The sequence below is a fragment of the Gouania willdenowi genome, unplaced genomic scaffold (genome assembly GCF_900634775.1).
Source record: "Gouania willdenowi unplaced genomic scaffold, fGouWil2.1 scaffold_315_arrow_ctg1, whole genome shotgun sequence".
Classification (NCBI taxonomy): Eukaryota; Metazoa; Chordata; class Actinopteri; order Blenniiformes; family Gobiesocidae; genus Gouania; species Gouania willdenowi.
Window position 1 is genome coordinate 504,626 of NW_021145076.1, and position 23,084 is coordinate 527,709.

The 23,084-nt window shown below is 39.8% G+C and overlaps 1 protein-coding gene and 7 non-coding genes across 8 annotated transcripts in view; all 8 read right to left on the reverse strand.

The window, feature by feature from the left end:
• The window catches only part of LOC114459461 (peptidyl-prolyl cis-trans isomerase FKBP8-like), a 42,808-nt gene that overhangs the window by 7,027 nt on the left and 12,697 nt on the right, over window positions 1-23,084 (reverse strand). The gene's annotated exons all lie outside the window — the stretch shown is intronic.
• On the reverse strand, window positions 2,131-2,217 carry trnay-gua (transfer RNA tyrosine (anticodon GUA)). The gene is given in 2 exon segments: window positions 2,131-2,166; window positions 2,181-2,217. It is a non-coding gene; the product is annotated as a tRNA-Tyr (tRNA).
• Window positions 8,267-8,349, reverse strand: trnal-cag (transfer RNA leucine (anticodon CAG)). The gene has a single exon. It is a non-coding gene; the product is annotated as a tRNA-Leu (tRNA).
• trnay-gua (transfer RNA tyrosine (anticodon GUA)) lies at window positions 10,008-10,094 on the reverse strand. The gene is given in 2 exon segments: window positions 10,008-10,043; window positions 10,058-10,094. It is a non-coding gene; the product is annotated as a tRNA-Tyr (tRNA).
• trnal-cag (transfer RNA leucine (anticodon CAG)) lies at window positions 10,457-10,539 on the reverse strand. The gene has a single exon. It is a non-coding gene; the product is annotated as a tRNA-Leu (tRNA).
• Window positions 15,019-15,105, reverse strand: trnay-gua (transfer RNA tyrosine (anticodon GUA)). The gene is given in 2 exon segments: window positions 15,019-15,054; window positions 15,069-15,105. It is a non-coding gene; the product is annotated as a tRNA-Tyr (tRNA).
• Window positions 15,470-15,552, reverse strand: trnal-cag (transfer RNA leucine (anticodon CAG)). Its single transcript has one exon. It is a non-coding gene; the product is annotated as a tRNA-Leu (tRNA).
• Window positions 17,209-17,295, reverse strand: trnay-gua (transfer RNA tyrosine (anticodon GUA)). The gene is given in 2 exon segments: window positions 17,209-17,244; window positions 17,259-17,295. It is a non-coding gene; the product is annotated as a tRNA-Tyr (tRNA).

Here is a 23,084-nt window from a genome sequence, read left to right on the forward strand (position 1 = left end):
CTGTGGCTGATCAGTTTCATCTAAATATCAATGTACAAGGTGAAAAATGTTATTAGATTATTGACACACTCACCCATCATGTACTCAAATTCCTTAAAGTTCTGGAAGAAAACAGGGAAACAAAATTGAATATCAATATGTAAATTTAAAATATAATCAGAATACTATATTATAAGTTAATGTTATGTCAGAAATGATCAATAATTACGAGTACAGATTAATGAAAGCAGTTTACCTTTCACATTTTAATAAAATAAAATAAAAATCACTTTTCAATGAAAACCCCTCAAAACAAAAAAGATTAACTTTAAGCATATTTTCTAATAAAAGATAATACACATTAAAATATATTAGATAAAATGAGTCATTAAAGTTAACATTATTATTATTAGAAACTCACTTTGGTCTCAAACGTTGCTCACTGGTGACATCTGCTGGTTAATCGATATTATTAAAGCTTTAGTCTGACGGTGCACGAGGAGATTCTGCAGCTTTCATTTTAGCCTGAGTTGCCCTGACAACCTGTCAACATTGAGCTTCCATTTTAGCCTGAGTTGTCATGACAACCTGTCAACATTGAGCTTCCATTTTTGCCTGAGTTGCCCTGACAACCTGTCAACGCTGATCTGATCGAAGCTGTCTTTTGTGATTAAATGTGTGTCATATTATCATAGGAAGATTAGATATATTAATTTAAATAATGCTAGAAATTGGGGAACTGTAAATGAAATGTTAGGAAGAAATACAAAAAATATGAAAAATATGTTTATGGAATCAAATCCTTTTTAACAATTTACAGATCGGAATTAATCTGATGTTGATTATAGAAACTAAAAGCCAGAATTACAGACTACACTTTAGATGTTATTTGTGGTGTTTAGTCATACGAGTTTTTTATTAACTTTTCAACTTTTTAAACTATTCAACTTTTTAATTACTAGTACAGTGCCCGTCACAAGTATGTATTCATGTAGGAGCATAAGTAGAGTTTTCAATTATGGCCAAATGAGTATGTGTTTGAAGGTTGGATGTACCCTTAACATATGTGAGAACCGGACCTCTCGTCGGTTCCCTTCCGGGCCCCCAGGGGTCTGAGGTGTGGGCCTTCAGAGATGAACTTGTGTAACTTCCCAGTACATGGTGCTAGAGGTCTGATTTTTTGATATGTTATAGAGTTTATTGAGACCTTTCCAAAGGTGTAAAGCACAAGTCTGTGGCACATACACAAGCTGAGATACACCTCATCAGTGGAATTTCACATTCTCTTCTCTTGCCTAATTCGTCACTACAAGGCGCTGGAGGTCTGAGTTTTTGATATGTTTTAGAGCTCATTGAGACCTTTTCAATGATGTAAAGCACAAGTTTGTGGAATCCTCCTATCAAAAGTTATTGACCATTTGGTTTGAAAAAAATGGCCGCCAGTAAAAAGTTCTGACAGGGAAATCTGGAAAAATGGTTATAACTCAGGAACGCAAAGTGTTATCGAGATGGAGTCAACTGTTCCTATATCGGCTTAACGGTCCCCTTAACATATGTGAGAACCGGAACTCTCGTCGGTTCCCTTCCGGGCCCCCAGGGGTCTGAGGTGTGGGCCTTCAGAGATGAACTTGAGTAACTTCCCAGTAGATGGTGCTAGAGGTCTGATTTTTATCAGTGGCTGATCTCCCATCTAAAGGTGCACTGCTGCCACCTTCAGGGCACCAGTTGGTAACTGCAACACATTACAGCTTAGATATTGATGAAGGGACTAGCGCCCTGTCCAGGGTGTACCCCCGCCCAGCGCCCAATGAGAGCTGGAGATTGGCACCGGTGACCTCTGCGACACTGACAAACAGGAATAAGTGGGCCTGAAAATGGATGGATGGATGGATATTGATCAGGGACCTCTGCTAGGGTGTATTCTAATAATCTCCGTGATAAAATACAAATAACGAGTTTTCTTGTCAATGGCACTGTGCGTTTGGATTTGAAATGACAAATTATCTCGTAAACGGCACTGAGTGTGTTGAGGATACAGGACATTTTTCTTGAGGATCGTCTATCAAGAGGTTGCTGGCCTGCAGGATGGGCACCCGAAGGCAATATAGTTGAAATATTATGGCTGATAAGATAAACTTGTGAAAACATTATTCCTTCGAACCGGAGTTGAACCAGTAACCTAAGGATCACAACAACCCACTCTACAGTCCTCCGCTCTCCCATCTGAGCTATCGAAGGTTCTGCTGTACAGGCTAGTTAGCTAGCTAATTACCTGGCTTGCTGGCTGGATGGATTGGAAGAACCTGCTGTCTGGTCGTTGTCTCAGCTGCCTCGGCTTGCCCACTGTGGCTTGGCTGGCTGGCTTTAGTGAAATATATTGTTTTCTCTTCTTTCAAATTATACAACATAAAGTCAGATTATTTTATCAGAGTTATGCAGTTAGTGCAACTGGGACAAGCCTAAGCAATATTCTTCCCTTTTTTTTGGAACTGCAAAACAGAATATATGCTTATTGTCCTTGCCACATGCAAAACTTGTATGAACGTTTTATCTACAATTTATACAAAAAAAAACAAAACAGGACTGCATAAATGCCTTGTAATGCTGTGAGAAGTGGGATATGAACCCACGCCTCCTGAGGAGACTGCGACCTGAACTTTGACCGCCTTTGACCGCTCGGCCATTCTGACAAAGCACCATCATACACCATCAACACCCCCAGTCTATGACAAAATCTTCAAAGAACAATCTAAGCTATGCTAACAAACTACTCAATACTCATTTTCCCACTCTTTCCATAATCCTCTCAATTCAACCTACTCACCACATATTGCAGAGGCCACAGGTGTTAGTTTTTTGTTAGAGCACCTTTGGCTCCTGTGGCTAACAGTGCTTGTTTGTGATGCAAGATTGTCCCGAAACGTCACAGAATCTTATTTTATTTTATTTATTTTATTTATTCAGTACATTTCCGACATGGTTGCAATCACAGAAATTCATTTTGACATTCAGAGCAGAATCACATTTTTTTTTTTTTTTTTTTTTTTTGTCCTTTTGCATGCCGGAAAGGGCGACGGAAAAAAGCATTATGCTTATCCAGATCCGTCCCCTGATTTGAACACAGATAATTTTACATCAAACCTCGTTTCTTCCCTTGTCAAACATTCTCATCTTCTTCATAAACGTCATCATTAACGTTTTTTTTTTTTGTTTTGTTTTTTTTTTGTCCTTTTTATGTGATGTGTTCTCGTCTGCAGTCATTGTTCCTGCTGTTACTCCTCTTCACTGTCCTTTTTCTCCGTATCTCCTCGAGCTTTCTTTTCCAGTCATTGTTTACGTTCCTCCAACTCTCCAAACGAAAAGTTCTTCTTCTTTCGGATAACCTTCATATCCTCTGAGAGTCGCCTCAGCTTACGATCCATCAGAAAGGCACATACACATACCCACGTTATTAGCTGGCCAAAGATCATGACTCCTAGCAGATAGATGTCCTCCACATCTTCCACTATCAACTGGGAGAGACAGAGCATCAGGCTTCTCCCTCGTGCATCCGTGGCATATCCACTTGGGTATGTGTCCTTTGGACACGCTGATTCGTGCTGTAGCAATTGCCTCGTCGTGAAGATTTTGTCGATGGCGCTCAATGACCAGTTGATGAGTTCCATGTCGTTGCTGTAGAGTTCGATGAAGAGTTGACTTGAGATCTGTATGTGTGTAGTAATGTCCTCCGTGTTTTCTCCTTAAATCCTTTCAGATTATCTGACTGTTGTGTCTCTGCGTCAAGGCTGTTCCAGAGGTTCATGGCTCTATACACAGTACTATGTTTGCCAACGTTAGATTTAACCCTGTCTGGTCTAAACACATTATTATGTCTGAAGTCATAGGAATTTTGATTGTATGTGAAACGTTTTTGTATTTGATGTGGTAGTTTTTTAGATGAAGCCCTAAATGCGTGAATTTGTGTGTTGTAGTGTATTATTTCTTGCAGTTTTAGGTATCTTGCCTCCACAAAAAATTCGTTTGTGTGTGCGTTGTGTGGTGCTTTATGTAAAATTCTTCTAGCTTTTTTTTGTAGTTTAAATAGTGGTTCAAGATACGTTTTGTAGTTATTACCCCATATTTCGGAGCAGTAATTTAAGTGCGATGCTATGAGTGAAGAATAGATTGTTTTAAGTGATTTGGTATGTAGGATTTGTTGAAGCTTCCATAGGATGTAACTGCTTTTTGCAACTTTGTTTTTAACTATTTGTATATGTTTTTTCCAGGTCAGCTTCTCGTCCATCCACACTCCTAGTGCTCTATATTCTTTTACTTGTTCTATTATTTCCTTGTTTAGTTTCAGTCTTATATCTCCTGTTTTTTTTCTCTTTCCAAATTTGAGGAATTTTGTTTTACTGATGTTTAGGGCTAGTTTATTTACATCTAACCATGTTTGAATTTTTGATAGTTCTTCATTTGTTGACTCTATTAGAGTTTTAATGTCTTTGCCTGAGCATAGAATGGTTGTGTCATCTGCAAACAACGTTAGTTTGAGGCAATTTGTGACTTTGAAAATGTCGTTTATATATAAAATGAACAGTTTTGGCCCTAAAATTGAACCCTGTGGCACACCACGTTGTATGGTTTGGCATTTTGATGTATGTTCTTCAAAGTCAACATATTGTCTCCTGTTTGTCATATAGCTTTTAATCCATTTTAGGGCGTTGTGCTTTATTCCGTAATTTTTAAGTTTTTCTTCTAGAATATCATGATTAATTGTGTCAAAGGCTTTTTTAGGTCCAGAAAAATTCCGAATACAAATTGTTTTTTTTCTAATGCTTCTCTTATATTCTCCGTGATGTCAATTATAGCCATTGCTGTTGAACGTCCTTTTCTAAATCCATATTGTCCTTCATGTAGTATATTATTGTCTTCTATAAATTTGTCAAGTCTGTTCATAAACAGTTTTTCCAGAATTTTTGATAATTGTGGTAATATTGATATAGGTCGATAATTAGTAAAATTACATTTATCTCCACCCTTTTAAATCGGTCTGATTTTTGCAATTTTCATTTTTTCTGGGAAAACGCCATTCTTGAATGATAGATTGCTTATATGTGTTAATGGCGGGGTTATTTCAGCCCTTATGGTTTTTATTAAAGTCATAGTTAGATTATTAACGTCTCTGGATTTTTTTGAGTTACTGGTTGTGATTATTCTGTCCACCTCTGCTTCTGTTACTTCTTCAAGTACAAGGTACTTATCAATGTCTTTCTTCTCATTGTCAAAATGGTTCCATTTAAGTGTTGGGTGTTTATTAATCCCTTTCTCTATGTCTTTTCCAGTATTTATGAAAAAACTGTTGAGTTCTTGTGCTATTATGTTTTTATTGTATTCTTTTACATTGTTTATTATAAAATGGTCTGCATTTTTTTCTGTGCTTTTGCGCATGGTTATGTTGTTTATAATTTCCCACAATTTTTTGTTTTTGTTTTTATTCTCTTTTAATTGTTTTTCATAGTATTCTCTTTTTTTTCTCTTAGTAAATTATTGACTTTGTTTCTGTATTTTTTATAACGTATTTCTGCTTTTAATGTTTTTTCTGTTATATATTTTTTATATAGTATGTTTTTCTTTTTGCATACGTTGGCTATTTTCTTATTAATCCATGGTACTTTGATAGTTCTACTTTTGAATGTTATTTGTTTCAAAGGGCAGCATTTATCGTAAATTGTCGTTATTGTGTCTGTAAATGTGTCATATGCTACGTTCACATCTTCTTCATTGAAAACACTCTCCCACGTCTGTCTTTTTATCTGTTGTTTAAAGTTTTCTAGTTGTTTTTCTCCTTCCAGTCTTCTGTATGTCTGTGTGTTATGATTTTCAAGGTTTTTCTTCTCTTTTGTGTGTAGTATCATAAATATTGGTAAATGATCCGAGATGTCATTTATTAATATACCACTCTTTAGATCTGTGTTTTGTATGTTTGTGAAGATGTTGTCTATCAGTGTTGAGCTGTGTTTATTAATTCTGGTTGGTTTCGTTATGATAGGTTTTAATCCATTTGTGTACATGTAATTAGTAAAGTCTTCAATGTGTGTATTTATTAAAGGATTTAAAATGTTTATATTGAAGTCTCCACATATCAGTAATCTCTTGTTTTTAATTTCTTCTATCATTTTAGTTAGTTTCTCATTAAGCGCCATCGTACACCATCAACACCCCCAGTCTATGACAGAATCTTCAAAGAACAATCTAAGCTATGCTAACAAGCTACTCAATACTCATTTTCCCACTCTTTCCATAATCCTCTCAATTCGACCTACTCACCACATATTGCAGAGGCCACAGGTGTTAGTTTTTTGTAAGAGCACCTTTGGCTCCTGTGGCTAACAGTGCTTGTTTGTGATGCAAGATTGTCCCGAAACGTCACAGAATCTTGTTTAAAGCCAAGAGCAAAATTGTAATAGCCAGGATTTGTCCCATTGAGGGCAGTCACTCTTACATTATTACAAATGTACCAAATTGAAATACTTTGACTAAAATGTTGAGAATTGGACTATGACCAATCAACAACACTACTTCATACCCAAAATGCACCTGTATTCAGCAGAAAAAAGTGGTTTGCAGATTTATTGACTAACCCATTCAGTGCCAGCCATTTTCAGAGCTTCGACCCCCCTGAGTGCCAGCCGTTTTTGGAGCATTTTGAGAGATATTTAAAGAGCCACAGGATATTTTGTACTATGACTATCTAAAATCTGAGACCAGACTCTGAAAGATTGAGGCCTCTACTTTCATCAGAATTTTGTTTGTTTATTTTTGGCTTGTTTCGTTCTCCCGAAATCAGCCCTTGAATAGAACAAGTTTTACACAAATTGCCAGTTTCAGAGCAAAAAGTTAAGAGAAACGGCTTCTCCTAAAAAAAATCTGCCAGCGACTTTGAACCAATTTTTTGTGCTTTATTGAAAACTATTACATCTGAACATTGGTTTCCTTAAAAAAACAAACAAAAAAAACCAAAAACACATAAATAACAACAACACTGAGAAAAGGCTTTTAATGGCAAAATTATTATTATTTTGCTATCTGGCTCACAGTTTAATGTTTTACTTACTGTATTTTGTATCCCTCCCTGTCAGTTGCACAGACGTAACTTCCTCTTCCTCCCGACATGCTCGGATGACCCGTTTAGTCTGGTAGGTTGATGGTTTTATCTCACAATCACAACATTATCAATAATCCACTCAAGTCCACACATGTTCTGTGTTAGTATGTGGTGCTGTGAGCTGCTGGATACTTCACAACATCACTTCATAGCGCAATAATCTCCCTCCTCCCTGCTTCTCCCTCCTTAGCTAATGGTAGCATCAGTGGCTGATTTCCCATCTAAAGGTGCACTGCTGCCACCTTCAGGGCACCAGTTGGTAACTGCAACACATTACAGCTTAGATATTGATGAAGGGACTAGCGCCCTGTCCAGGGTGTACCCCTGCCCAGCGCCCAATGAGAGCTGGAGATTGGCACCGGTGACCCCTGCGACACTGACAAACAGGAATAAGTGGGCCTGAAAATGGATGGATGGATGGATATTGATTAGGGACCTCTGCTAGGGTGCATTCTAGTAATCTCTGTGATAAAATGCAAATAACGAGTTTTCTTGTCAATGGCACTGAGCGTTTGGATTTAAAATGACAAATTATCTCGTCAACGGCACTGAGTGTGTTGAGGATACCGGACATTTTCCTTGAGGATCATCTATCAAGAGGTTGCTGGCCTGCAGGATGGGCACCCAAAGGCAAGATAGTTGAAATATTATGGCTGATAAGATAAACTTGCGAAAACATTATTCCTTCGAACCGGAGTTGAACCAGTGACCTAAGGATCACAGCAACCCACTCTACAGTCCTCCGCGCTCCCATCTGAGCTATCGAAGGTTCTGCTGTACAGGCTAGTTAGCTAGCTAATTACCTGGCTTGCTGGCTGGATGGATTGGAAGAACCTGCTGTATGGTCGTTGTCTCAGCTGCCTCGGCTTGCCCACTGTGGCTTGGCTGGCTGGCTTTAGTGAAATTTATTGTTTTCTCTTCTTTCAAATTATACAACATAAAGTCAGATTCTTTTATCAGAGTTATGCAGTTAGTGCAACTGGGACAAGCCTAAGCAATATTATTCCCTTTTTTTTGGAACTGCAAAACAGAATATATGCTTATTGTCCTTGCCACATGCAAAACTTGTATGAGTGTTTTATCTACAATTTATACGAAAAAAAAAAAAAAAAACAGGACTGCATAAATGCCTTGTATTGCTGTCAGAAGTGGGATTTGAACCCACGCCTCCTGAGGAGACTGCGACCTGAACGCAACGCCTTTGACCGCTCTGCCATTCTGACAAAGCAACATCTTACATCATCAACACCCCCAGTCTATGACAAAATCTTCAAAGAACAATCTAAGCTATGCTAACAAGCTACTCAATACTCATTTTCCCACTCTTTCCATACTCCTCTCAAGTCAACCTACTCACCACATATTGCAGAGGCCACAGGTGTTAGTTTTTTGTTAGAGCACCTTTGGCTCCTGTGGCTAACAGTGCTTGTTTGTGATGCAAGATTGTCCCGAAACGTCACAGAATCTTGTTTAAAGCCAAGAGCAAAATTGTAACAGCCAGGATTTGTCTCATTGAGGGCAGTCACTCTTACATTATTACAAATGTACCAAATTGAAATACTTTGACTAAAATGTTGAGAATTGGACTATGACCAATCAACAACACTACTTCATACCCAAAATACACCTGTATTCAGCAGAAAAAAGTGGTTTGCAGATTTATTGACTGTTTAACCCATTCAGTGCCAGCCATTTTCAGAGCTTCGACCCCCCTGAGTGCCAGCCGTTTTTGGAGCATTTTGAGAGATATTTAAAGAGCCACAGGATATTTTGTACTATGACTATCTGAAATCTGAGACGAGACTCTGAAAGATTGAGGCCTCTACTTTCATCAGAATTTTGTTTGTTTGTTTTTGGCTTGTTTCGTTCTCCCGAAATCAGCCCTTGAATAGAACAAGTTTTACACAAATTGCCAGTTTCAGAGCAAAAAGATAAGAGAAACGGCTTCTCCTAAGAAAAATCTGCCAGCGACTTTGAACCAATTTTTTGTGCTTTATTGAAAACTATTACATCTGAACATTGGTTTCCTTAAAAAAACAAACAAAAAAAACCAAAAACACATAAATAACAACAACACTGAGAAAAGGCTTTTAATGGCAAAATTATTATTATTTTGCTATCTGGCTCACAGTTTAATGTTTTACTTACTGTAGTTTGTATCCCTCCCTGTCAGTTGCACAGACGTAACTTCCTCTTCCTCCCGACATGCTCGGATGACCCGTTTAGTCTGGTAGGTTGATGGTTTTATCTCACAATCACAACATTATCAATAATCCACTCAAGTCCACACATGTTCTGTGTTAGTATGTAGTGCTGTGAGCTGCTGGATGCTTCACAACATCACTTCATAGCGCCATAATCTCCCTCCTCCCTGCTTCTCCCTCCTTAGCTAATGGTAGCATCAGTGGCTGATTTCCCATCTAAAGGTGCACTGCTGCCACCTTCAGGGCACCAGTTGGTAACTGCAACACATTACAGCTTAGATATTGATGAAGGGACTAGCGCCCTGTCCAGGGTGTACCCCTGCCCAGCGCCCAATGAGAGCTGGAGATTGGCACCGGTGACCCCTGCGACACTGACAAACAGGAATAAGTGGGCCTAAAAATGGATGAATGGATGGATATTGATTAGGGACCTCTGCTAGGGTGCATTCTAGTAATCTCCGTGATGAAATGCAAATAACGAGTTTTCTTGTCAATGGCACTGAGCGTTTGGATTTAAAATGACAAATTATCTCGTCAACGGCATTGAGTGTGTTGAGGATACCGGACATTTTCCTTGAGGATCATCTATCAAGAGGTTGCTGGCCTGCAGAATGGGCACCCAAAGGCAAGATAGTTGAAATATTATGGCTGATAAGATAAACTTGTGAAAACATTATTCCTTCGAACCGGAGTTGAACCAGTGACCTAAGGATCACAGCAACCCACTCTACAGTCCTCCGCTCTCCCATCTGAGCTATCGAAGGTTCTGCTGTATAGGCTAGTTAGCTCATTACCTGGCTTGCTGGCTGGATGGATTGGAAGAACCTGCTGTATGGTCGTTGTCTCAGCTGCCTCGGCTTGCCCACTGTGGCTTGGCTGGCTGGCTTTAGTGAAATTTATTGTTTTCTCTTCTTTCAAATTATACAACATAAAGTCAGATTATTTTATCAGAGTTATGCAGTTAGTGCAACTGGGATAATCCTAAGCAATATTCTTCCCTTTTTTTGGAACTGCAAAACAGAATATATTCTTATTGTCCTTGCCACAGGCAAAACTTGTATAAACGTTTTATCTACAATTTATACGAAAAAAAAAAAATCAGGACTGCATAAATGCCTTGTATTGCTGTCAGAAGTGGGATTTGAACCCACGCCTCCTGAGGAGACTGCGACCTGAAAGCAGCGCCTTTGACCACTCGGCCATTCTGACAAAGCACCGTCATACACCATCAACACCCCCAGTCTATGACAAAATCTTCAAAGAACAATCTAAGCTATGCTAACAAGCTACTCAATACTCATTTTCCCACTCTTTCCATAATCCTCTCAATTCAACCTACTCGCCACATATTGCAGAGGCCACAGGTGTTAGTTTTTTGTTAGAGCACCTTTGGCTCATGTGGCTAACAGTGCTTGTTTGTGATGCAAGATTGTCCCGAAACGTCACAGAATCTTGTTTAAAGCCAAGAGCAAAATTGTAACAGCCAGGATTTGTCCCATTGAGGGCAGTCACTCTTACATTATTACAAATGTACCAAATTGAAATACTTTGACTAAAATGTTGAGAATTGGACTATGACCAATCAACAACACTACTTCATACCCAAAATACACCTGTATTCAGCAGAAAAAAGTGGTTTGCAGATTTATTGACTGTTTAACCCATTCAGTGCCAGCCATTTTCAGAGCTTCGACCCCCCTGAGTGCCAGCCGTTTTTGGAGCATTTTGAGAGATATTTAAAGAGCCACAGGATATTTTGTACTATGACTATCTAAAATCTGAGACCAGACTCTGAGAGATTGAGGCCTCTACTTTCATCAGAATTTTGTTTGTTTGTTTTTGGCTTGTTTCGTTCTCCCGAAATCAGCCCTTGAATAGAACAAGTTTTACACAAATTGCCAGTTTCAGAGCAAAAAGTTAAGAGAAACGGCTTCTCCTAAAAAAAATCTGCCAGCGACTTTGAACCAATTTTTTGTGCTTTATTGAAAACTATTACATCTGAACATTGGTTTCCTTAAAAAAACAAACAAAAAAAACCAAAAACACATAAATAACAACAACACTGAGAAAAGGCTTTTAATGGCAAAATTATTATTATTTTGCTATCTGGCTCACAGTTTAACACTAGCATGACCAGAGTGGTGTCATTTGACACCTATACCTTTAATGTCCAAGCTGGTGTCAGATGGCGGGTGTGAACAACTCAGCTTGTGACCATTGTTATGTTACTGAGGCCACTACTCCCCCCTCAGCTAGGGTGGGGGGGTGGCTAGGTAGGTTCCAGGACACAAAGACCTTTTGTAATCTCCTTTGTGTTTCCCATACAGCAGCTACATAGAGGTTGCAACTTATATTTCAACTTTTGCAACAGAAAGTAGTAAGTAGTAATAGTGAGACGGCAACAGTTTGTTTGCATTCTTGGTGAAATTTATTTAATAGAGATTTTGTGAACAATTCTGGCACTGCCACACCTCCTTTATGCATTTGCCACATGCAAACTTGTCACAATACATACAACGCTTGGTGGCACGGTTTTTCCTGCAGCAACACTTCACCTGGCACAATGCCCTTTTCCCCACATCAGGTGTGGGTGGTTGTTGCTGAAGGTTTTGCTCGTTCACCTCCTTGGCTGCCATATGAGACTGGGCAAGCTCATTTGCAAGCTCCAGCAAGAAGTCCACCCTTCTCTCCTTGACCCCAGTGCATGCCTGATAAAGCACATGTGCGTTCAGCGCTGCAATGTCAATCATGTTGTAAAACACAGCGACTGGCCAACGCCGTGTTCCTGAACGCACAGTGTACTTTCGAACCATCTGGTCCATGACATCCACACTGCATTTCATGCTGTTGTAGTCGGTGACTGTGTTCGGCTTTTTTTTCCGAGTAGCCTCAGTCTCCACCACGCTGTGCACGCTACTGAGGAGGCAGACAGTCTTCTTTCGTTTGGGCACATAAACAGTCAGTGTGGCACCAGAGGTTGAAAACACTTGTGTGCTGAATTCCTCACGGGCCAAATTCTTTTTAGCTGAATCTGGAAGCTCCCGGTGAATCTTATTATTGTGCCAAGGAGGGTGGTCTTCCGGCTGTGCAGTCGACGTGCTAGTGACAATGAAGTGAAAAAATTGTCGGTTGTAACAGTTCTTCCTCTGTCCATAAACGGTTCCATAAGCTTCATCACCACATTTTCAGACAATCTCTCCCCAGGTGGACGACTGGGGTCTTTGCCAAGATATGGGATGATTTTGCACACATACTTGGATTTAAGGTCACATGCCACACAGAACTTGATACCAAACTTGTCCGGCTTCGTTGCAATGTATTGCAAGAAACAGCAACGAGTCTTAGTTGGAAAAAGTTGCTCATCTATGGTGATGTGCCTGCCTGGGTTGTACGAAGTGATGCAGTTGGCAACAAAAGACCCCCAAACGTCTGAGATTGCAGCAAACCGGTCAGTCACAACTCGTTCACCGCGTGTGTCCTTGTCGTCGAAGCGTAGATGCTGCATGATGTCCTTGAAACGGTTTCGAGCCATAATCCTGTTGATCAGGGGCGGTCCCAGTTTTGCTGACCATGCGTCATGCAGCGATGGAAGGCGGACAATCCCCCGCAGAAGCAGGATGGCAATGAACGCCATTAGTTCAGGTATGGCCATGAACCAGTTCTCATGTTGTGTCTGGAGTGCATGCTGGACAGTCCACTCCTGAATGGTCCGAAGCATTTCCAGAGTTATGAAGCAGAAGAAACTCTGTAAGCGACTCGTCACCTTTCTTCTGGCCAAAGCAGTTGGCTCTCCATCTGTGACGTGACCTTCAATTGGGCTGTGATGGAGAGGCCTTCCGACCTGTTCTTCACGCCACACTGTGCCGTCTTTTGCCCTCTCTGTCAGCCACTCGTGTGTCTCCAGGCGACCTCTCTTTTCTGAAGGTGGCGAATCCTCCTCATGTATAGGGTGATCATATTTTTGAGATGTGATTAATGAAACATTAAAAACACAACTGCCATAATCAGCAAACAAAAAAAAGGATGTTTAGAAAATCTTACCGGAAGAAATTTCAGAGTCAGAACTCAGCTGAAGGGATATTTCTTCTCCATCGGAGTCACAGGGGTTGGCGTCATTTAGGATCATCTCCAAAGCCTGCTGAGAGCTGTAAACTTTTGACATCCTTGCTTCTCAGTCGCCAGAGTCAGTGAAATATTTGCCCTGAGTTGGCTATTTTTTCACCTTGAGGTGATAAGCCTTTTCAAACTTTCACTATGGTTCAGTACTTCCGCATTGGGTCAAAGGTCAAGAGGGATAATGTCAGCATAACTGATGGTGTAAACAGAGATTGAGATTGTTTTTCCCTGTTGAAGCATTGATTCTTTGTGTATCTTGTGCACTTTCTTCAAATTTGTAAAATAATAGCTTAATAAAATAATTCATGGACCTGGTTAGTGAATGGTGGACCTCGTGAATTTACCTTTTTAAAGTGAGAACTCAAACAGTCCTTTTCACACTCGGAAATCATGCTTTACCATAAATAGCAACAATACATTTGATTTATAAGCACAAAAACAATAAAGGTAAATAGTGAAAATACAGGAGTAGGAAACAGGAGCTTGGTTGCTTTATTACTGTTTTTATTTTTCTAATTTTATTTATTGTGGTTTATTAATTGATCACAACATACATGGCTCATATTAATTTGGCCATTCTTATCCAATAATTCCATATAATGTTATTTGGATTAACAAACATCATCTACGTGGAAGAAACACTGGTTTCTCAACACTGGCCATCATTTACACCAACCCCCAAAGTTTGTCACTGCCCAGCTGCACATTCCGATCGAATGGCTGCATTTACATAAGAGAGGTGGCCCACTGAGTTGCAAATCAGTGTCATTTGGCGGCCTCTGGGCAGGGCAACAGGAGTAAGAAAACCTTGGGCATGCTAGTGTTAATGTTTTACTTACTGTAGTTTGTATCCCTCCCTGTCAGTTGCACAGACGTAACTTCCTCTTCCTCCCGACATGCTCGGATGACCCGTTTAGTCTGGTAGGTTGATGGTTTTATCTCACAATCACAACATTATCAATAATCCACTCAAGTCCACACATGTTCTGTGTTAGTATGTAGTGCTGTGAGCTGCTGGATGCTTCACAACATCACTTCATAGCGCCATAATCTCCCTCCTCCCTGCTTCTCCCTCCTTAGCTAATGGTAGCATCAGTGGCTGATTTCCCATCTAAAGGTGCACTGCTGCCACCTTCAGGGCACCAGTTGGTAACTGCAACACATTACAGCTTAGATATTGATGAAGGGACTAGCGCCCTGTCCAGGGTGTACCCCTGCCCAGCGCCCAATGAGAGCTGGAGATTGGCACCGGTGACCCCTGCGACACTGACAAACAGGAATAAGTGGGCCTAAAAATGGATGAATGGATGGATATTGATTAGGGACCTCTGCTAGGGTGCATTCTAGTAATCTCCGTGATGAAATGCAAATAACGAGTTTTCTTGTCAATGGCACTGAGCGTTTGGATTTAAAATGACAAATTATCTCGTCAACGGCATTGAGTGTGTTGAGGATACCGGACATTTTACTTGAGGATCATCTATCAAGAGGTTGCTGGCCTGCAGAATGGGCACCCAAAGGCAAGATAGTTGAAATATTATGGCTGATAAGATAAACTTGTGAAAACATTATTCCTTCGAACCGGAGTTGAACCAGTGACCTAAGGATCACAGCAACCCACTCTACAGTCCTCCGCTCTCCCATCTGAGCTATCGAAGGTTCTGCTGTATAGGCTAGTTAGCTCATTACCTGGCTTGCTGGCTGGATGGATTGGAAGAACCTGCTGTCTGGTCGTTGTCTCAGCTGCCTCGGCTTGCCCACTGTGGCTTGGCTGGCTGGGTTTAGTGAAATTTATTGTTTTCTCTTCTTTCAAATAATACAACATAAAGTCAGATTCTTTTATCAGAGTTATGCAGTTAGTGCAACTAGGACAAGCCTAAGCAATATTCTTCCCTTTTTTTTGGAACTGCAAAACAGAATATATGCTTATTGTCCTTGCCACATGCAAAACTTGTATGAGCGTTTTATCTACAATTTATACGAAAAAAAAAAAAATCAGGACTGCATAAATGCCTTGTATTGCTGTCAGAAGTGGGATTTGAACCCACGCCTCCTGAGGAGACTGCGACCTGAACGCAGCGCCTTTGACCGCTCGGCCATTCTGACAAAGCAACATCTTACATCATCAACACCCCCAGTCTATGACAAAATCTTCAAAGAACAATCTAAGCTATGCTAACAAGCTACTCAATACTCATTTTCCCACTCTTTCCATACTCCTCTCAATTCAACCTACTCACCACATATTGCAGAGGCCACAGGTGTTAGTTTTTTTGTTAGAGCACCTTTGGCTCCTGTGGCTAACAGTGCTTGTTTGTGATGCAAGATTGTCCCGAAACGTCACAGAATCTTGTTTAAAGCCAAGAGCAAAATAGTAATAGCCAGGATTTGTCCCATTGAGGGCAGTCACTCTTACATTATTACAAATGTACCAAATTGAAATACTTTGACTAAAATGTTGAGAATTGGACTATGACCAATCAACAACACTACTTCATATCCAAAATACACCTGTATTCAGCAGAAAAAAGTGGTTTGCAGATTTATTGACTAACCCATTCAGTGCCAGCCATTTTCAGAGCTTCGACCCCCCTGAGTGCCAGCCGTTTTTGGAGCATTTTGAGAGATATCTAAAGAGCCACAGGATATTTTGTACTATGACTATCTGAAATCTGAGACCAGACTCTGAAAGACTGAGGCCTCTACTTTCATCAGAATTTTGTTTGTTTGTTTTTGGCTTGTTTCGTTCACCCGAAATCAGCCCTTGAATAGAACAAGTTTTACACAAATTGCCAGTTTCAGAGCAAAAAGTTAAGAGAAACGGCTTCTCCTAAAAAAAATCTGCCAGCGACTTTGAACCAATTTTTTGTGCTTTATTGAAAACTATTACATCTGAACATTGGTTTCCTTAAAAAAACAAACAAAAAAACCCCAAAAACACATAAATAACAACAACACTGAGAAAAGGCTTTAAATGGCAAAATTATTATTATTTTGCTATCTGGCTCACAGTTTAATGTTTTACTTACTGTATTTTGTATCCCTCCCTGTCAGTTGCACAGACGTAACTTCCTCTTCCTCCCGACATGCTCGGATGACCCGTTTAGTCTGGTAGGTTGATGGTTTTATCTCACAATCCCAACATTGTCAATAATCCACTAAAGTCCACACATGTTCTGTGTTAGTATGTAGTGCTGTGAGCTGCTGGATACTTCACAACATCACTTCATAGCGCCATAATCTCCCTCCTCCCTGCTTTTCCCTCCTTAGCTAATGGTAGCATCAGTGGCTGATTTCCCATCTAAAGGTGCACTGCTGCCACCTTCAGGGCACCAGTTGGTAACTGCAACACATTACAGCTTAGATATTGATGAAGGGACTAGCGCCCTGTCCAGGGTGTACCCCTGCCCAGCGCCCAATGAGAGCTGGAGATTGGCACCGGTGACCCCTGCGACACTGACAAACAGGAATAAGTGGGCCTGAAAATGGATGAATGGATGGATATTGATTAGGGACCTCTGCTAGGGTGCATTCTAGTAATCTCAGTTATAAAATGCAAATAACGAGTTTTCTTGTCAATGGCACTGAGCGTTTGGATTTAAAATGACAAATTATCTTGTCAACGGCATTGAGTGTGTTGAGGATACAGGACATTTTCCTTGAGGATGGTCTATCAAGAGGTTGCTGGCCTGCAGGATGGGCACCCAAAGGCAAGATAGTTGAAATATTACAGCTGATAAGATAAACTTGTGAAAATATTAATCCTTCAAACCGGAATTGAACCAGTGACCAAAGGATCACAGCAACTCACTCTACAGTCCTCCGCTCTCCCATCTGAGCTATCGAAGGTGCTGCTGTATGGTCGTTGTCTCAGCTGCCTCGGCTTGCCCACTGTGGCTTGGCTGGCTGGCTTTAGTGAAATTTATTGTTTTCTCTTCTTTCAAATTATACAACATAAAGTCAGATTCTTTTATCAGAGTTATGCAGTTAGTGCAACTGGGACAAGCCTAAGCAATATTCTTCCCTTTTTTTTGGAACTGCCACTGCGCAAAAAGCCCAAGAATCGAACCCAGAATATTCCAAGATATGAGTCAAATACCTGGGATTCTCTCCGAACAGCAGTTGAAGTCGATGTCATGTTCGGAGCATGTCAAACTCCGGATATGGGAACACTTTTATACTTGCCATATCCCGGAGTTCAATTATTCCCGGATACTCTCCCCGGTCATATCCGAAGTCCGAACACCACTAGTATTTTGATTCCGAATACTGCACCGATACTCTCCCCGACCATATTTGAAGTTCTACAAATTATTTCAGCAATATGCATATTTCAGTATACAATTCATGGCCCATAGGGTGACTCACCATACCCAGGACAGATAAATGCAGTGTCCCTAACTCTATACTAGGTCCACTTAAACCTTTTTCCCCTCTGTACCAATTGTCTCATCAAAAATGGCAGATCTACTTTGAAGATAGAGACTATCAAGATAAATATTAAAAACAAAAATCACTTAGTGCACATAACATTTTATTCTATCACAATAAAATTAGAATGAGGTAGGAAAAGAAACACACACACACATTTATCACAAAAACAAAATTTTAAACATCTCTATCTGAGTCTTCTTCCACCTCACTCACATGCAGATAGATAGATGTTTTATCTGAATTAGGGCGGAGCCTTTTTGAAAAGTGTCCACAGTCTGTGCATAAGTGAGTGGATCTTGGCTCAACACTTTTTTTTCTGTTATTGCCCAGTGCTTTCTAGCAGGTTTCCTTCATCTCTGACAGCTGTGTTGCTTTGGTAGAGGCAGATTTGTAAACAGTTTTTTCTTCTGGAGAAGAGGATCCTCTGTCCCACTTTGACCCATTCCTTGAAAAGCTGTGTGACAAATGGGAAGAGAGGTCAGTATCCTGACCATTTTTATTTCAGCTGTCCTAACATGAACACAAGACCCACTTTAAATATTTAATCCCATACATTTCTTGGCTAACACAATGTAACAAAACAATTATGGGTCCTTAAATTATGACATTAAATGATAACAGAAACAAATCCATTGCTGTTATTAATTGTTGTTCCAATTGGTTTATTGATGCATTAACCTTAGCTCAACAGCTTGTCGCAGGCAATTAAAATGTCTTAAAGAGTCACTTTAGAAATAGCCTGTATACACTTTGTTTACAGGTGATTGATAAATACCATGATCAATAAATGCAGCAGTATGGAGCACGGCAATAACACTGGATCTCTCCTGGTGGTAAGAGTCTTCCTACTCTTTACATCCTCCTTGGTCCCATTCAGGTCCTGCTCCTCACTGGCCTCGTATGATTCTAAAGCCATGTTGCAGCTCCTAGTGAATGAAAATGACAACACAAATACTATGTCATGAATTCATACTAAATGTATTATTTTAAGGCATCTGAAAAGGATAATGATCACTCAAATACATTAAATTAGGTCCCCAGATTAATGTGATCAGACTTACTTCTAACTTGGCTTGTGCCCCAGTGTGGCTCAGCATCTTAAATGGCCCCCATCACAGCCATGGTCACTTTTTCATTGTGATCAGAACAGAATCTGTGGTGGTGGTGGTGAAGGTAGAAGATACTCATCATTCAGCAAAACATGTTACAAAAAAAAAAACAAAAAAAATCTAACTAACTGTGTTTTGTAAATTTCACAAACTGCCAATTGAGAGGGAAAAAGACCAAAAACATACTTGTCCTCTGGCTAGACCTTCCATTGCAGCTCTGTGAGGCTTCTATATGTATGACGGACCAAGCCCTGTATGGATATAAATACAGTGGTGATCAAATGTGTGCAATGTATAGGACAGACATAAATACATGCTTGGACATACAATCTAGCCATAGTACATGGATTCTTTGACATGCAATACACCAGTGGTTCTCAACCTGTGGGTTGGGACCCTTCCACTCTATTAGAGTTTTTTTTTCCCGATTGCTAACAAGTATTGGTTGAAACTGAAGTCACATGTTCAAAACTCTAAACACAGCCTGCACATCCATCAGTCATCTCAGCCCAACAGTTACTCTCATCTCCAAAAGTGTTTCTCACCAACAAAACACTTCATACACGTCTCAAATGAAGCTCATTCAACCACAACACTAACAAATAAACACACTTTGGAAACACATCTTATCACTCTGAGCACACTGAACTACGAAACACTAACAACAAAGAACATTATATTGTCAGGTAAATCAGTATTTTAATACAAAAAAAAAAAAGATCTCTTTTCCTTTTAAATTATACTTACTTACTCTTTTTACAAATCTGACCTGGAGATTTACAGGTAAGATTTTTTTGATGTGCTTTATGCATAATTTGCAAAATACTCTAATCTACAATGTCATTGAACTTCAACATTTTTAACTGATGGAATAATGGGTTTGTTGGATGTTTACATTGTGTTCTGCTTATTATTCGTTTGGCTCTTTTCTGTAATATAAAGACTGACTGGATGTTTGTCTTACAGGCATTTTCCCAGACTTCTACACAATAGGTCAGATAAGGAACAATCAGACAGTTATATAACATGAACAGTGCTTTGTTATCCAATAGATCATTTACTTTATATAGTACAGCTATTGTTTTTGATATTTTCATATTTGTATAATTTATATGTAATTTCCAGCTCAAATTCTCATCAACCATAGCAAACAAAAAATTGGTTTCCCTTACTCTATTTATTTCAATATCGTGTATAATAACTGAACATGCAATATCTTTCCTTCTGTTACTGAATACCATAAAGTTTGTTTTTCCAAAATTTAGTGACAATTGTTTAATGTCAAACCCATTTTTTCTTTTTTTAAATTAATTTTTAACTACTTCCACCTGTGTTAAATTTTCCACAGAATAAAATAAAGTAGTGTCATCTGCAAAGAGAATACATTTTAGCAGGTTAGACACAGACAAAATCATTGATGTATACAGTTTTTCTCAATTGCTAAGACACATTTCTTGAAACCTGCTCTCCTTTTCTCTAAACTGTGAACACAAAACACAATTTCCAAGCTATATTCACAAAACGTCAGACTCTTCTTGCAAAACCAAACTTTCACCTCAAAACAGTTCAATCTGTGCTCAAAACTGAACTGTGTTGTCAAATCATGCCCCAAGTCAATCAGAATTAAAAACACTACTGAACAGTCACTAAACACTACGTAGAAAAATAGAAAACACAATGCTCAGGACATGAAACTGGAGAAATAAATGTTTATTCACTGTAGGCTAAATGCATGTTGCAAAACAAAGAACCTGTGCATAGCACTTGTACAAAAAGACAAAACAGAAATCTTATGCATTTACACGTATCTTATGCAGTTGCCACTTGTGTACAGTAAGCCCATGTAAAAAAGTACAAAAATATGCATTACTCAGCCACAGCATCATGTCTCCGTACTGGGTCAGGCCACAGGACTTCATCCACATCACAGGCCACATTTTGTCTGGCCAGGCAACGGGGGAAAAAACCCCTGGCATGCCGTATCCAGGCTTGCCAGATTGACGTTTTTCAATCTAGAGGTCCAGTGGGGTTTTACGGATGGGCGGGACTTACCAGCTCTATAGTATGTCATACAGTAATTGCTGTCAACGTTTACATACTGTACTATAATGTAAAAAAAAAAAAGGTAATTACCTGTTCTCGTCTCTAAATCTTCGGATTATGGTGGACACAGTGAATCTACTGATGTTTGGTTGTACCCTTTGTCCAGCCTCCCTCATGCTCATACCATGGACAAGAACATGGTCAATCACAGTAGCTCTGATTTCATCAGATATTACTGTTCTTTGTCTTCGCTGACCACCTCGCCCTCCTCTCACACGAACTCTTCCTCTCAGATTTCTATCCATTGTAGGGCCTCACAAACCAGTGCTCTTCCCTTACATCAATAGCCACAAGTGTGATCAGTTTTGAGTTGTTGTGTTCAAGTGGTGACACCAGTGCTTTAATTGTGTTTGACTTTTGTCACCTGTGCTCACCATTATGCAGCACGGGTGCATCACAATGAAAATGTGTTGGCAAGTTGTGTCTAAACAGGTGAAAAGTGTTTATGGTTTTGCCAAAAGAGTGATTGTTTCAATCAGTGGGTTCAGGCAACTGAGCATTTGGTTCAGACAATAGGGTTTAGTGTTTTAGCAATTGAGAAAAACTGTAAAATAAATAATTTTGGCACACCACACATTAAATTATATAATGCAGATTGTACATTGTTCATCGCTTCATGTAATAAAGAGAATGGGTGTCAATTTAAGGCAATCTGTGTCAAATAATAAAATATTGTTGGGGATAAAACATGAGGCTTTAAACTCAGGTCATCAATGGCAGGGATGGTCTAGGAAGTGTCTCCAATGTCATGTACATCCAACATACTACCATAGAGAAGAGACACAGAAAACTGATTTTACACTCAAGGTGCCCCTCTCCATTTATCCAGGCTTGGGACTGGCACAAAATAACACACTGAGTGAGTCTCTATGGCTGGATTCCCACCACCCACCCTGTTAGTGCACACACACACACACACACACACACAGAGAGAGAGAGAGACATAACACAGGTTAGGTCGTTGGTGTACACACATACACAGACACACAATGAACCACACTAACCCTAACTCTACAACATATTAGGAACTGCCAGCTCCAAGACACCTGAAACAAAAGAGACAGAGAAGAGCGAGGACAAGGCATACACTGCAGAAAAACGTGATACAGAAATACAATGTAATGAGAATGAATATGGGGTGGACATCAGTGTAAATGGTGTGTAATGGGTATACAACGAGGGTCAGGAGTGGTTTGTTAGCTACAACCCGGCACAACTGTGTCTTTGTGGACATCACAAATTGCAACCCATTAGAGCTATATGTAGGAAAAAAAGACAGACAAACTCATGCGGTCATTGATGGCATTGATGGTCTGGGAAGCGTCTCCAATGTCCTGGTTCTGGGGTGTAACTTGTCCTCTGAAACAAAAAGAGAAATTATAATGTGTCACTGTGACAATTGTGATATATGTGAGGAATGTAAATCTCAATTTGGCATTTGTTCTTACCTGAGTCGTGTGCAGGCAGAGGACCAGAATTCGGGAAGAAGAATTCCACAGCCTGAGACTTGTGTGTAGTTTGGGGTTGTCACCAATCAAATCAATCAATATGATATTCACCAGCCAGCATGTCTCGTTGTAGCTGTTAGACATAAATGGAGCTACGGTCGTTACCGGATCTATACAGACCGTTGGGAGACACCGCAACATCCACTGGCCCATCTGCTACTGGACGGCGTGTCTAACATTCTGAAGCTAGGTGAAGAAATGAGAGTGACAAACTAATATATATAATAATATAATATAAATGGAAATATGTGAGTAATGTAAATCTCAATTTGCCATTTGTTCTTACCTGAGACATGTGTGTAGGCAGGCTGTGGAGATCTCCCCAAATTCTGGTACTGTGTTTGATTTGACTGGTGCCCAAGTCTGCAGACAATTGAGAAAATTAGGGTAAATAACATATAAACAGGAGACAAGGGGCATAAAGGAATTGTGTGACATGTGCCACGACAAGGCAACGAGACAGATTTAGCCAGTCAAAATGCAG